The sequence below is a fragment of the Leptonychotes weddellii genome, chromosome 6, assembly GCF_054177405.1.
Source record: "Leptonychotes weddellii isolate Sample4059 chromosome 6, ASM5417740v2, whole genome shotgun sequence".
Classification (NCBI taxonomy): Eukaryota; Metazoa; Chordata; class Mammalia; order Carnivora; family Phocidae; genus Leptonychotes; species Leptonychotes weddellii.
Genome location: NC_138374.1, coordinates 30,306,630 through 30,319,990, shown reverse-complemented (window position 1 = coordinate 30,319,990; position 13,361 = coordinate 30,306,630). Strand labels below are relative to the sequence as shown.

The 13,361-nt window shown below is 40.3% G+C and overlaps 1 pseudogene; it reads left to right on the top strand.

Moving 5' to 3' along the window:
- Nucleotides 1–2,753: 2,753 nt before the first annotated feature.
- LOC102725718 (U6 snRNA-associated Sm-like protein LSm3 pseudogene) lies at nt 2,754–3,126 on the top strand (annotated as a pseudogene).
- The last annotated feature ends 10,235 nt before the right edge of the window (nt 3,127–13,361 follow it).

Here is a 13,361-nt window from a genome sequence, read left to right as displayed (position 1 = left end):
GGCAAACCAACTTCAGGCTGAAAGTTTAATTACCAGAATTTGAGTGGTATTTGGCTACACTGTACTTTGTACTAAAAAGAAGAGATCGAATTTTTTTTCAGAGTGACATGCTTTTGTATGTTTTCCAAAATTGTATTTATAATTCATTAACAAAATAAGGTATTCTACTTTAGAAGTTTTTTATTTCTGTTCTTCTTTCCTTCTGGCCTTTATTCCCCCCTCCTCTTCTTTTAGCTCACATCTATACAGTGAGTCTTTGATCGTTTTCCTCCTGGAAACTTTATAATATTTAAGCAAGAGATAATGGCCTGGTTTGTGCATATGAACTCTCAGAGAGAGGATGGGTTTATTTTGATCTAATCTCTCATCTCTCTTGATATTAACTGTGTGATAGTCATTAGGGCTGCTCACAAATGTCCCTGCACTCCTGTTTCTGGCACATGGTAGGACTGTGCCTCTCACCCACCTTGAAGCTAGGCATGATCATGTGACCTGCTTTATCCAGTAAAATATGAACAGAGTGATGTGAATGTATTAAGAGCATGTAAGGCAATAATAATGGAAATTTACAAGTTTTGACAAAAATGTGGAAAAATTGGAACCCTCATATATTGCTGGAAGAAACATAAAAATGGCGTAGCTGTTGTGGAAAACAGTTTGGTGCTTTCCCAATAAATTGAACGTAGAATTACCATATGACCCAGCAACTCTGCTCCTAGCTATATACTCAAAAGAATTGAAAACAGGTGTTTATTTTTTTAAAAGATTTTATTTATCCATTTGAGAGAGAGAGAGACAGAGTATGAGCAAGGGGAGGGGCAGAGGGAGAGGGAGAAGGACAAGCAGACTCCCTGCTGAGCGTGGAAGCAGACATGGGGCTTGATCCCACAACCCTGAGGTCATGACCTGAGCTGAAGTCAGACACTTAACTGACTGAATCACCCAGGCACCCTGAAAACAGGTGTTTAAACCAAACTTGTACATGAATGTTCACAGCAGCTGTATTCAAAACTGTCAAAGGTGGAAACAACCCAAATGTCCATCAATTGATAAACAAAATGTGGCACACCCACATAATGGGATATTATACAGCCAAAAATAGGAATGAAGTACTATTACAGGCTACAACATGGATGAAGCCTGAAAACATTATGCTAACTGAAAGAAACCGTATGCAAAAAGCCACAAATTTTATGATTCCAATTATATGAAATATCCAGAATAGGCAAAGAAAGAAAGCAGATTAGTAATTGCCAGTGGTTGGGGGTGAGGGGTAGGGGTAGGGAATGTGACTAATGGGTGTGGGATTTCCATTTGGGTGATAAAAATGTTATGAAGCTAGATCGTAGTGATGGTTCCAAAACATTGTAAATATACACTTAATGCCATGGAATTATACACATTGGTTAAAATGGTACATTTTATATAATGTGTGTTATATCACAATGTTTTAAAATGAATGTGTGTGTGTGTGTATGAAGGGCATGTATAATTCTCCAGAGTGAACTCGAGTTGATAGGGAACATCCATCAATCTGAATGATAATAGCATGACTGAGAAATAAACTTTTACTAGACTGTCATTTGTTACAACAACATAACATACCCCATCCTGACTGATATAAACTATTATATTGCATTTAGTTCACCTAATCTTTTTTTAAGCCTCCTTTGTGTCAGGTACTGGGGAAAGAAAGAGGAAAAGCTTCAAGCAGCTTGCAGACTAGCAAGGGAGATAAACATGTTAACCAAAAGATGCTCTTCTGTGTGATGATGCCATGATGGAGGTAGATTATGAGCTATAGTGGAAACACAAAGGCCAGAATGGCCAATTCCATCCTGGAAACTCAGAGAAGGCTCCCGAAGACAGCAAAGGTTGAATTACATTTTAAAAGATGTATAAAAGCTTGCCAGCTTGTGAAAGGGAGAGATTCACTGAAGGTTGATGGAAGAGCTTGTGCTCTATGCAGTGATATAGGCATGAGACAGCTTGGCATGTGGCAAGGAATTGTCAGTCACTAGATAGGATTGACAAAGAAATGTCAATCACTAGATAATAAGGTGTAAGGTGATGAGTGCTGGAGAGGGGACTAGAGAAGTCAACAAGTATTGGAAGTTTAGACCTAAATCTGTAGCCAGCCCTTTCTAATCTTTCCATTCATGCCATATATGGAAAATGAAAACACATATGGCACACTGAGGTAAAAAGTTGAGGCTTCTTGTGACTGACAACACACCTGGCCCAACTTTGGTTGTCACCCTTGGCATTCTTAATCCACTGTAACACACAATTGGGGCACAAGGTTTGGGAAGCTCTCCTATGAGTAATGGAGTAACACCAAGATTTTTAAGCTAGGAAATAATAAGATTTGGAAAATAATTCATAGTTTGGAAAATAAAAGAATATGAAGAATAAGATTGAAGTCCAAAAGATCTAGAAGGGAGTGATGGCAATAACCCAGAAAGAAATAGTAAGAGCTTAAATCATAATAGTGGCCATGGAAATAAAGAGAGTGGATAGATTCAAGATAGAACTAACAAACTTTACTGATTGACTTCAAGTGGAGGGGGAAGGGGGAGAAAGAAATTAAAATGGCTCCCTGCCTGGTTGAGTGTTAGTGGTTCCACTGGAATAGGAGAGAGAGGAAAGCGAGGACTGTGAAGACAGGAGTCAGTACTCAGGGACCTGTTGAATTGATGTGCCAGTGGAGGTACCTGAAAGGCAGTTAAAAACCAGAGTAGTTGGGGAAAGGATGCAGGGTTTGAAACATGGTGGATGACATGGACCAGCAACAAACTACCAACACTGTAGAAGAGCCCCTGGATCTCATCAGGCTCAGCCTGGATGAGCGAATTTATGTGAAAATGAGAAATGACAGAGAGCTTTGAGGCAGATTACATGCTTATGATCAGCATTTGCATATGATATTGGGAGATATGGAAGAAACTGTGACTACTATAGAAATTGATGAGGAAACATACGAAGAGATATATAAATCAACAAAACGGAATATTCCAATGCTTTTTGTCCGGGGAGATGGTGTTGTACTAGTTGCCCCTCCATTAAGAGTTGGCTGAAACAAAGAATTTATCATGTATGGAATATAGGAGCTTTTGTATGATTGCCTCTTTATTTATTTTTTTTTAATATTTTATTTATTTGACAGAGACACAGCGAGAGAGGGAACACAAGCAGGGGGAGTGGGAGAGGGAGAAGCAAGCCCCCCACGGAGCAGGGAGCCCGATGTGGGGCTCGATCCCAGGGCCCCGGGATCACGACCCAAGCCGAAGGCAGACGCCCAATGACTGAGCCACCCAGGCGCCCCATGATTGCCTCTTTAAATGTAGAAGACATTCAAAAGAGAAACCTGCATAAATTTTGATATTAAGAAATGACCAAGGATTCTTCCACTCCTGAAATGAGTTGATTTGCGGGTAACTAAAAAATTCTTAAGCTAAAGGGATTTTAATTTTTTTCCAACCCTTTCAATAAATGTGATCACCAAGATGTAGAACTCTTTTTTTCAGGGAAAAAAACCAAAAAACCAGAGTAGTTAAATATTCAGAGAGAAACTGGAGTAGAGTTAAAGATGGGGGAGTGGGGGGTGGCCATGGACAGATACAAGCAGTAGTTCAAGCCCAGGGAATGGATGAGCTGGTTGAGAGAGGCCATAAGTGAGAAAAGAAAAGGTCCAAGGTCATTTAAGGGGAACACAGAGGAAGGAAAGCCTGTGGGAATAACATTGGCATTTCTTTGATGCATAATAGGATTTCTCAACTGACTGAACAGATACTCTTTGAAAAGAATGACTCTCTTTAATCTTTCTAAATCTGTCTGAATTATCTGTAGAGGCACCTCTGGGAATTCCAGAAGATTGATCCCTTAATATAGGCAGATACCTTTTATGCAAAATGAATGTTTAAAAAAGTAAATCATTTGAAGTAATTTTAACAAAGTCATAGCTATGGCTCTTGTTAACATATTACTACTATATATTGTGATTATATACTTTTATGTCTATCCCTTCTCACTAGACTATAAAATCCTCAAAGGCCCCAGTGTTGGTGTCTAGTCTGGTACCTGGAATATAGTACACAGTTGATAAATGTTTGTGAATTACTATGAATTTGAGTTTTAAAGTTCAATATATACAGAGTATAACTCAGTTCCAGTAATCTTTCCAATGGAAATGTTAAATTGGCAAGAGATACTATAGTTCTAAATGTGGCAGTGCCCTTCATAATAGTCCACATTGATAGTGATGCATGATATATTTATAAAATATCATTTAGTAAAGAGAATAAATCAACTAAAACTATATATAGTAACAAGGATGAATTTCACAAATATGATATTGAATGAAAACAAGGGCAAATGTAGAATTCCAATTATATGAAGTTTATAAACAAACAAATCTAATGCATCAGTTTTTTTTTTTTTTAAGATTTTATTTATTTATTTGACAGAGAGAGACACAGCGAGAGAGGGAACACAAGAAGGGGGAATGGGAGAGGGAGAAGCAGGCTTCCCGCCGAGCAGGGAGCCCGATGTGGGGCTCGATCCCAGGACCCTGGGATCATGACCTGAGCTGAAGGCAGACACTTAACGACTGAGCCACCCAGGCGCCCCTCTAATGCATCAGTTTTAGAAGTCTGGAGAGTAGTTACCTTTGGAGGCAGTGTAGTGATGGGGAAGAGGCACAAGGAGGACTTTTGCAGAACTGGTTGTGTTCTATTTCTTGATCTGGGTGTTCTTTTCATGAGCCCATTAAATTTGTCATCATTCATTAAACTGTACACTTATTATTTGTGCATTTTTCTGTATGATGGCTAGACTTCAATAGAATATTGAAGAGAGAGGAACATAAATAATTCTGATACATGATACTACATGATAACAAATAACATTAAAGAATAATGCCTACAAGTGGAGGAGGAGTATATAGCCTTAAGCAAGTAATTGAACCTACAGTAATCAACTAATAAGAAAAAGAGAGTAAAAGGAAGAAGTCAGTGGGTTTCAGACCTGAAGACCCACGCTTATTATTAGCTGAGGACTCAAGTGGTTGCTGATAACTACATACCTGCGTGGGATCAAAACCCAAAGTGGTCTTGCTGTTTGATAAAACCATCTCAGTTTCTGAGCATTCAGCACAACTCTCACCGAAGGAAACTTCACTTCATTAGATGAAAACTCTGAGAATAAACCACTTCTACTCAGGCTGTGATGGAGTGACTGGTATTATCCTAGCCCCCTTGCCATCAGTGAAATATAGATAAACATGGACAAAAGATGAAACACATCTATTTTAGACACTGAACAACAGGCTATACAAGACTATAAACTCTAAAAGAAAGGGAACAAATGAGGTAAGTTCAAATTTCCTCAGCTTTAGGCTTAAAGGCACTTAGATTCTGGCACAGAGAGGAGGAACCTGAAGCAGAACAGCCTTGCTCAGTTGAGGAGGCAGAGATTTTAGTTTGGTGAGATTAAGATTGCTGTAATTTGCCCAGAAAATGTGTGAGAAGTGGATACTATACAGAGAAAAAAAACTCTAGAAATCTGCACACAGTCTAGGGGGATAAGAATATTGGGGGAAAAAACAATGTCCAGAGAGCTATGAGCTGACCAGCTGTGAAGCTCACAAAGTTTTAGGAGACCTTTCCATTCTGATCAACCACAGTGGAGAGATCTCATTAAACATCTAGAACATTCATTAGAGATGCCAGAAAGCCCAAGTCTTATGAATAAAAATAATCTAGCTATAGAGTTAAACTACCAGAAATCCATTCTAGAGGAGCATAAAGTCAAGCTTTGAAAGTATCAAGCTGATCCACAAGTAAATTAACTGCAGGCCAGAACAAAGCTCAACAGTTCTTGAAGGAAGACAACATAATCTAGACTCTATCACCCAATAAAAACAAACAAACAAACAAACAAAAACCACTAGATCTGCAAAGAAGTAGGAAAATGTAATCTCTAATGAGGAGAAAAGTTAGTCAATATGGAGACCCAGAAATGACAGAGATGATGGAATTAGCAGATAAGGACTTTGAAACTATTATTGTAAATATTACTTAAAGGAAAACATAAACACATTGAGGCAAGAAATGGAAACTATCAAAAAGATCCAAATGGAACTTCTGGAGTTGAAAGATATAATACCTGAAATGAAAAATTAATTAGATGGGCCTGACATAAATTTAAACACTACAGAAAAAGACAAGCAAACTTGAAGACAGGAAGCAGAAACTATCCAAACCAAATCACAGAGAAAAAAAGAGGATTAAAAAATGAATAGCTTCAGTGATCTATGAAACAAAATTAAACAGTCTAATGTTTATATAATTAGAGTCTCAAAAATTAGGGTAGTAGGGTGGAGCAAAAGAGAAAATATTTGAGGAAATAATGGCTATTAATTTTCTATATTTAGTGAAACATATTAACCCAGAGAGCCAAGAAACTCAATGATCCTCAAACAAGATGAAGACAGAGAAAACTACAAATTACATCAATGCATATTGATGAAAATCAATGACAAAAAGTTGCCAGAGAAAACAGGGGAATATTCAATTCTTGAAGAAAGAAGAAAATGGACCAAGATCTTTAAAGGGTTGAAAGGAAAAACTGTCAACCTATAATTGTACTTCCCTTAAACACAAAAGAGAAATAAAGACATGTTTCAGACAAAGACAGAATTCTGTACCAGCATATCTGCTTTACAAGAAATGTTTTTCAAAGTTCCTCAGGCTGCAGAAAAACATTACATCATATAAAAACTTAGATTGGTATGAAGGAATGAAAAGTGCTAGAAATGGTAAATATTTGAGTATATCTAAAAGATTTTTCTAATTTTTAATCTCTTTAAAAGATAACTGACTTTCTTGAACAAAATAAAAACAAACATATCTGTATGTGAAGAACCTTATAACATTCCATTTCCCCTCTCCTGTTCATTAATATATCACTGTCATAATCCTCATACACTTTATTTCTACATAGTATCAATGTGAATACATATGCACGTGCACACGTGCACACACACACATAGACAACGTGCAGGATGAAGGAAATACTCGCTGGTGGCAGAACTAGACTGGCCTTAGAGCATTTGTTGTTCTGGGGCAGTTAAAATTTAAAGTGGGTATTAGAAAGTACAGGTTAAATCTAGTTCCCAGTTAGTAACTATCAGACGCTGAGCAAGTTACATAACTAGCCCAAACCTCAATTTCCTTATCTGTATAATGCAGGTAGGGCCTATTTACTAGCACGGGCATGAAGATTAATTAAATGGTCATAAAGTGTTAGCACATCGCCTGGCTGCCAATAATAAGGACCTGACAAAGGACGACTATTACTATCCTGAAGTCAAACATGTCCCCACCTTGCCAGATATCAACTTGTTCAGATACCGGTTGATCAAGATGATATGACAGGAACTAGGGAAAGCAGATGGTGGCCAAGTGGCACTAAAATTCTCCATCTTCCAAAGAAGGATAAAAGAAATCATCTAAAGTCAGTAAATTGGTCATTAGAGACTAACGGCAACCCCTAGAAGAGTTAAAAACAGAAATTGTTTACAGTGATTGCCTCTGAGAAGTGGGATTGGGGGAAGAAAGAAAAGATTTTATTATTCATAGTATACCCTTTTATGCTGTTAAAAATTTTATCACACATTAAATATTGCATAGAACTTCAAAACCTAGTTCTATAATTCATAAAGTACATCTGGAACAAGTAGAAAGGTTAAACAAATATACCTGAATCTGTATAAAAATGGCACTTCTTGAGTGCTTCCCATCCTCACCACTACTGAAGGGGAAACTGCTTGTGTGTGTGTGTGTGTGTGTGTGTGTGTGCGCGCGCACACGCACGCGGGCACATGCATGCAAACATGTGCACCCCTGTTTGTCTGGAAAATAAGTGCTTGATGGTTTAATATTGGAATTATCTACTGACACTTTGCTTACGTCTTCTCCCTCCTTGGGCCTCATATTACTAGAAATTAATATTTGCCCTTTTGGTTGATAGCATGAAAAGTTGGAAGATGATCCAGTAATGGGAAAATAGAAATAGAGCAGACACCTAGGATGCAGGGAAAATAATAGAGTGCCCTGGATAGGCAGAGGATGCAGGAAATACCTAAAATCAGGTCTGCATTGCTGGTGGGTATCTATTCGCTTTGCAAATTGCTTGTGAACTCTCACCCCACCCCTGCCCTGTGGGTCCTAGCTTAGACTCCAGCTTTGGACAACAGAAGTGAGTTAGGAAGAGATCAGAGTTGTGGACACTGGAGCATGTATGTTCTCACAGCAGATGGGGAAATAGGTTGGCTTCTATTATTATTATTATTATTATTATTATTATTATTATTATTATTATTATAAAAATTGCTTTTCTTCTTTGTTTCATAACATTTTACTCCAAGAAAGTTAAGATGCTAGACAGACACCATAAGCCTAACACAAAGCACAGAGCATCAGTGTGGTATAGAACATAGTCATAGAATGTAGCCAAAGTAATGGCCTCAAGGTCCAAGCCAGGCTATAAGGTGAAAGGGACTGTGCCCTAATGAGGTCCTCTCAGAAACCAGCAATCCTGGCAATTAAGACCCCTGGATAAGTCAAGTCATTGGGACCGTGGACTTTGACTCCATACAGTCCTGGGTCCCAATCCTACTTCTGCTCTTTCCTATCAGTGTGCCTTTGGCAAGTTGTTTAACATCTCTGAGCCTCAATTTTCTTATCTGTAAAATAGGGATAATAAAAGACACACTTTTTTTTAAAGTACTTACTATCTGTCATTCTACATGTATTACCTCATTTCATTCTCACAGCAGCTGGATACTATTATCAACCCATTTCATTTATTTTATCTTTTAAACATTTTTGTATATTTATTATGTTTCACAAAATTACACCTTGCAGTCTAATACAAATAAAAATTTTTAAAAATTTGTATATTTCATGAAGCAAACCATATACTAGGTAGTCCAACTATTAAAATAAAGCATGTTATAATTCTTAATCAGCAAGTTTTTTTCTTCCAATTTTTATTTAAATTCTAGTTAGTTAACATACAGTGTAATATTGGTTTCAGGAGTAGAATTCAGTGATGCATCACTTACAGACAATACCTGGTGCTCATCATAACAAATGCCATCCTAATACCCATCACCCATTTAGCTCATCCTCCACCTACCTCCCCTCCAGCAACCCTCAGTTTGTTCTCTGTCATTAGTGTCTCTTATGAATTGCCTACCCCCCTCCTTTTTTTGCCCTTCCCACACATTCATCTGTTTTGTTCTAAATGCCACATATGAGTGAAACATGATATTTGTCTTTCTCTGACTAACTTATTTTGCTTAGCATAATACACTCTAGCTCCATCTACGTCACTGCAAATGGCAAGATTTCATTCTTTTTGATGGCTGAGTAATATTCCAGTGTGTGTGTGTGTGTGTGTGTGTGTGTGTGTGTGTGTGTACCACCCTTCTTTACCCATTCATCAGTCGATGGACACCTAGGCTCTTTCCACAGTCTGATTATTGTTGATAATGCTGCCAGAAACATCGGGATGCCTGTACCCCTTCAAATCTGTATTTTTGTATCCATTGGGTTATTATCCCATTTTATAGATGTGAAAATAGAGGCTCAAAGAGAGGCTAAGTCACTTGTCCGAAGTCACACAGTTGGTAAGTAAGGCAGCCAGAAGGGTACCCCAGCAGCAGACTCCAAGAGCCCTTCTATTAACCATTACACTAAAATGTATGATAAAGTTCTCCTGAGGATTAAATGAAATGCATTTAATAGTGGTTGGCATACTTTGAGCATTTAATAAAGAACAAGTATTATAATGAGAGCTGGGTGGAATCCAAATCCCAAATTATAACAAATTTGGGGTTAAAGTGGATTGCGCTGTACTTTTATCATCTAGGGCAAAGTCTAAAGTACAGGCATCCGTCCACACTCTCAGGAAATTTGTAAGCAGAAAGCAAGTTCCCACAGGAGGATACAGGTTTCCCAGGGGCAGCGCAGCAGGGCAGTGGCCATAAATCATTTTTATAGGAGTTACCTTTCCCAGAGAGAGAACAGATGAGAGTAGGAAAGCAAGAAGTTGCTGGAGAAAGTCCCAGTGGTATCAAGGCCGGGTGCGGGGGTGTTGGGGGCGGGGGGAACGCTCCCCCGCCCAGCTGTGACTGCTTGGGATCCAGCTCTGTGACTTCCAAGCTTAAGAAATAGAGATGGAGAGAACCAAGCGGATGTGTCCAGACCCGCACAACTGCACGGAACCCAGCCTCTTGATTCCCAGGCCAGTGAGTCAACCCGGCAGGGACAAGAAGCTAAGCAAGATGCACGGAGCCGAAGCATGAGTTCTGCATGCTAGGTAATGCGTGCATCCTCTTTTGTTCCTCCACCATCCCTCACCTGACCCTTGAGAGGACTGTAGCCTTGTCTGTTTCGCACCCCACTCTACCCCTGCTAGGAACCGTAAGTGGTCCACTGCAGGCACTCAAGCATTAGTTGAATGAGTTACATGAAAAATGGCATTAAGATAAACATAAATATATTAGGGAATAGAATGGAAAATTGGCATACATGTCCAAGATGGGACAGGGGACTTTAAAGAAACGTCCCATCTCTGACGAGGGCTTTAAACTCTGTCTCCAGAAATTAAAGTTCACAGTTCTAAGTTCACACTTTTAGCTATTAGGGATACTTGGATGGAAACGTTTCAGAAGCCCAGAACACACTATACCATGCTACCTCTTTTCCTCCTCTTATGGATCTTTTCAATGTATTATCATCTCTCTATAATTATGAAGGAGAACTGAAGAAAGGAGAGCATGGCTAGTGCTGGGGAAAATACCTTGCACACCGCAGCTTGTATGCAGACCCGGGTTTCCTTCAACTTTGGATCTACACTGCTGGTTTCATAGCCGTCTGTTGCACACCCTCAGAAAAGCTTTCCCCTGACATTTCTTTTTTAACTTTATTTTATTGTGGTAAAACATAAATAATGTAAAATTGACCAGTTTAGCCATTTTAAGTGCACAGCTCAGCGGCACTAAGTGAGATTACATTGCTGTACAACCATCACCACTATCCCCCTGCAGAACTGTCATCATCCCAGGCTGACACTCTGTACCCGTTAAACATTAACACCCCTTTCCCTCCTCCTCTCGGCTTCCAACAACCACCATTCATTCGATCTCTGTCGCTATGCATTTGACTATTCTAGGCTCCTCATCTAAGTGGAAACATAGAGTCTGTGTCCTTTTAGGTTGGGCTTATTTCACTTAGTGAAATGTTTTCAAGGTTTGTCCATGTTGCAGTATGTGTCAGAATTTCATTCCTTTTTAAGGATGAATAATAGTCCATTATATGTATATAGCACACTTTGTTTATCCATTCATCGGGTGGTAGACATTTGGGCTCTTTCCACCTTTCCGCTATTGTGAACAATGCTGCTATGAACACTGTTGTGCAAATTCTCTGTTAGATTCCCTGCTCCCAATTCGTCTGGGTATCTAACCAGAAGTGGAATTACTAGATCAGGAGGTAAATTCTCAGTTGCATTTTTTTTTAAAGATTTTTTTTATTTATTTGACAGAGAGAGACACAGCGAGACAGGGAACACAAGCAGGGGGAGTGGGAGAGGGAGAAGCAGGCTTCCCGCTGAGCAGGGAGCCCGATGTGGGACTCGATCCCAGGACCCCCGGATTATGACCTGAGCTGAAGGCAGACGCTTAACGACTGAGCCACCCAGGTGCCCCTCAGTTGCATTTTTTTGAGGAACTGACCCTGGCTTTTTTTTTTCCTGTTATATTTCCAGAGTCAGTTTTTATCATCTATTCAAACAGTTTATTTTGCCTCTCTAATATACTATCCTACATTTAGGCTAAACTACCTCTCTTTGGCTTGTTCCCGCTTTCATTTATCAAGGTATTTAGAATTATGATCTTATGTTCCACAGTACTGATCTTCCCCAAAACATGAACACTAGACCTCACTCCTTGGAGCAAACTGCCATTTTCTGAATCATAAGTTGCATTAGTTAAAAGAGTAAGAAACGAACTTTTTTGGGGGGGGGTAGGGAGGAGCCTTTCAAATCAGTACGAAGATACCAGTCTGATATGAATCAGGTAGACATACCAGGAGAAGAGAGCTCCTGATTTACACATGTCTCACTCAGGAACATCCCTGACATATAAAGAGTAGCAGAAATCAGGAGTCCAACTCCTCCGCTGCAGTAGCTGGAGGTCTCCACCTGCCACCACTGTGGTGATGAGGATCCTGCACTCTCACTTTTTCATGGAACAGCTAGAACCCACTGTTACAGGATTTTTTTCCTTCGGTGCCCATGGTTCTTGATCATGCCACTTCAAAGAATGAAGAGGCAGACCAGGCAGAGTGGTGGGCAACAAAACAAGGTTTATTGAGTGATAGTGAAGCAAAGTTTATTGAGTGGTAGTACAAAGCTCCCAAAGAGGGAGGGGACCCGAGAGGGTTACCACTGGAGTTTCTAAGTCTAGGGTTCTTTATGGGCTTGTTGGAGGGCTGTTTTATTGATAAGGAAAGTCTTTGTCCTAAGATGGCCAACCGAGCCAGTGAGAGAGTCCCAGTCCTTGCCCCAGGGCTCTTCTGTGTTCTTCTCCCTGTGCGGCTTCCAGCGCAAACCAATCCAAGTCCTTCTCCCTGCCCTGCTTTGTGCAGGCGCCAAAATTGCCAAGTATGCGGAAGTAGAAGTGTATAAATTGCCCCCTTTGTTTGTGCTCGGGGCTCAGACCTTTAGAGACCACTCTCCTCTGAGCCCACCAGCCTTAAATAAACCTCCTATCCTCCAAGATCTATGAGTGCCGCTTGGTTCTTCCATCAGACGATCCAATCCAGGTTCCGTAACATTTGGTTCCCTGACTGGGAAACCCAACTGCGCTGGCCCATTGTAGCCACCGGTTTGGGGGCAACGGCGGGGCAGTGACGGAAGGAGGGATCGTAATGGAGAAGGCACGCCCTGCCTAATTTTCGGTAGTCTCCCATTCCGGTCGCCTCAGGCCAGCCCCGCTCTGCTGTTCCTGCCAGACTCGAGTAGACTTGGCAGGTGAGGACCTGGTCCGAACGTCAGATTCTGGTAAGGCCTGGGGCCCCAGGACCCAGACAGGCCCACCCCCACTGGGGTGGAAGGGGAGCCTGATCACCTCCCAGAGACCTCTTACAGGTCTCACAGGTAGGGATTCCCAGGGAGGGAATGTAATAACTTCTGGAGTGTGAATGCGTGAGTGAATGTGCAGTCCAACCTGGCTTGCTCAAGCGGACTGATTCTGTGACTCCATGGGCGGGCACCCTTAAGGTCCCCAGAAG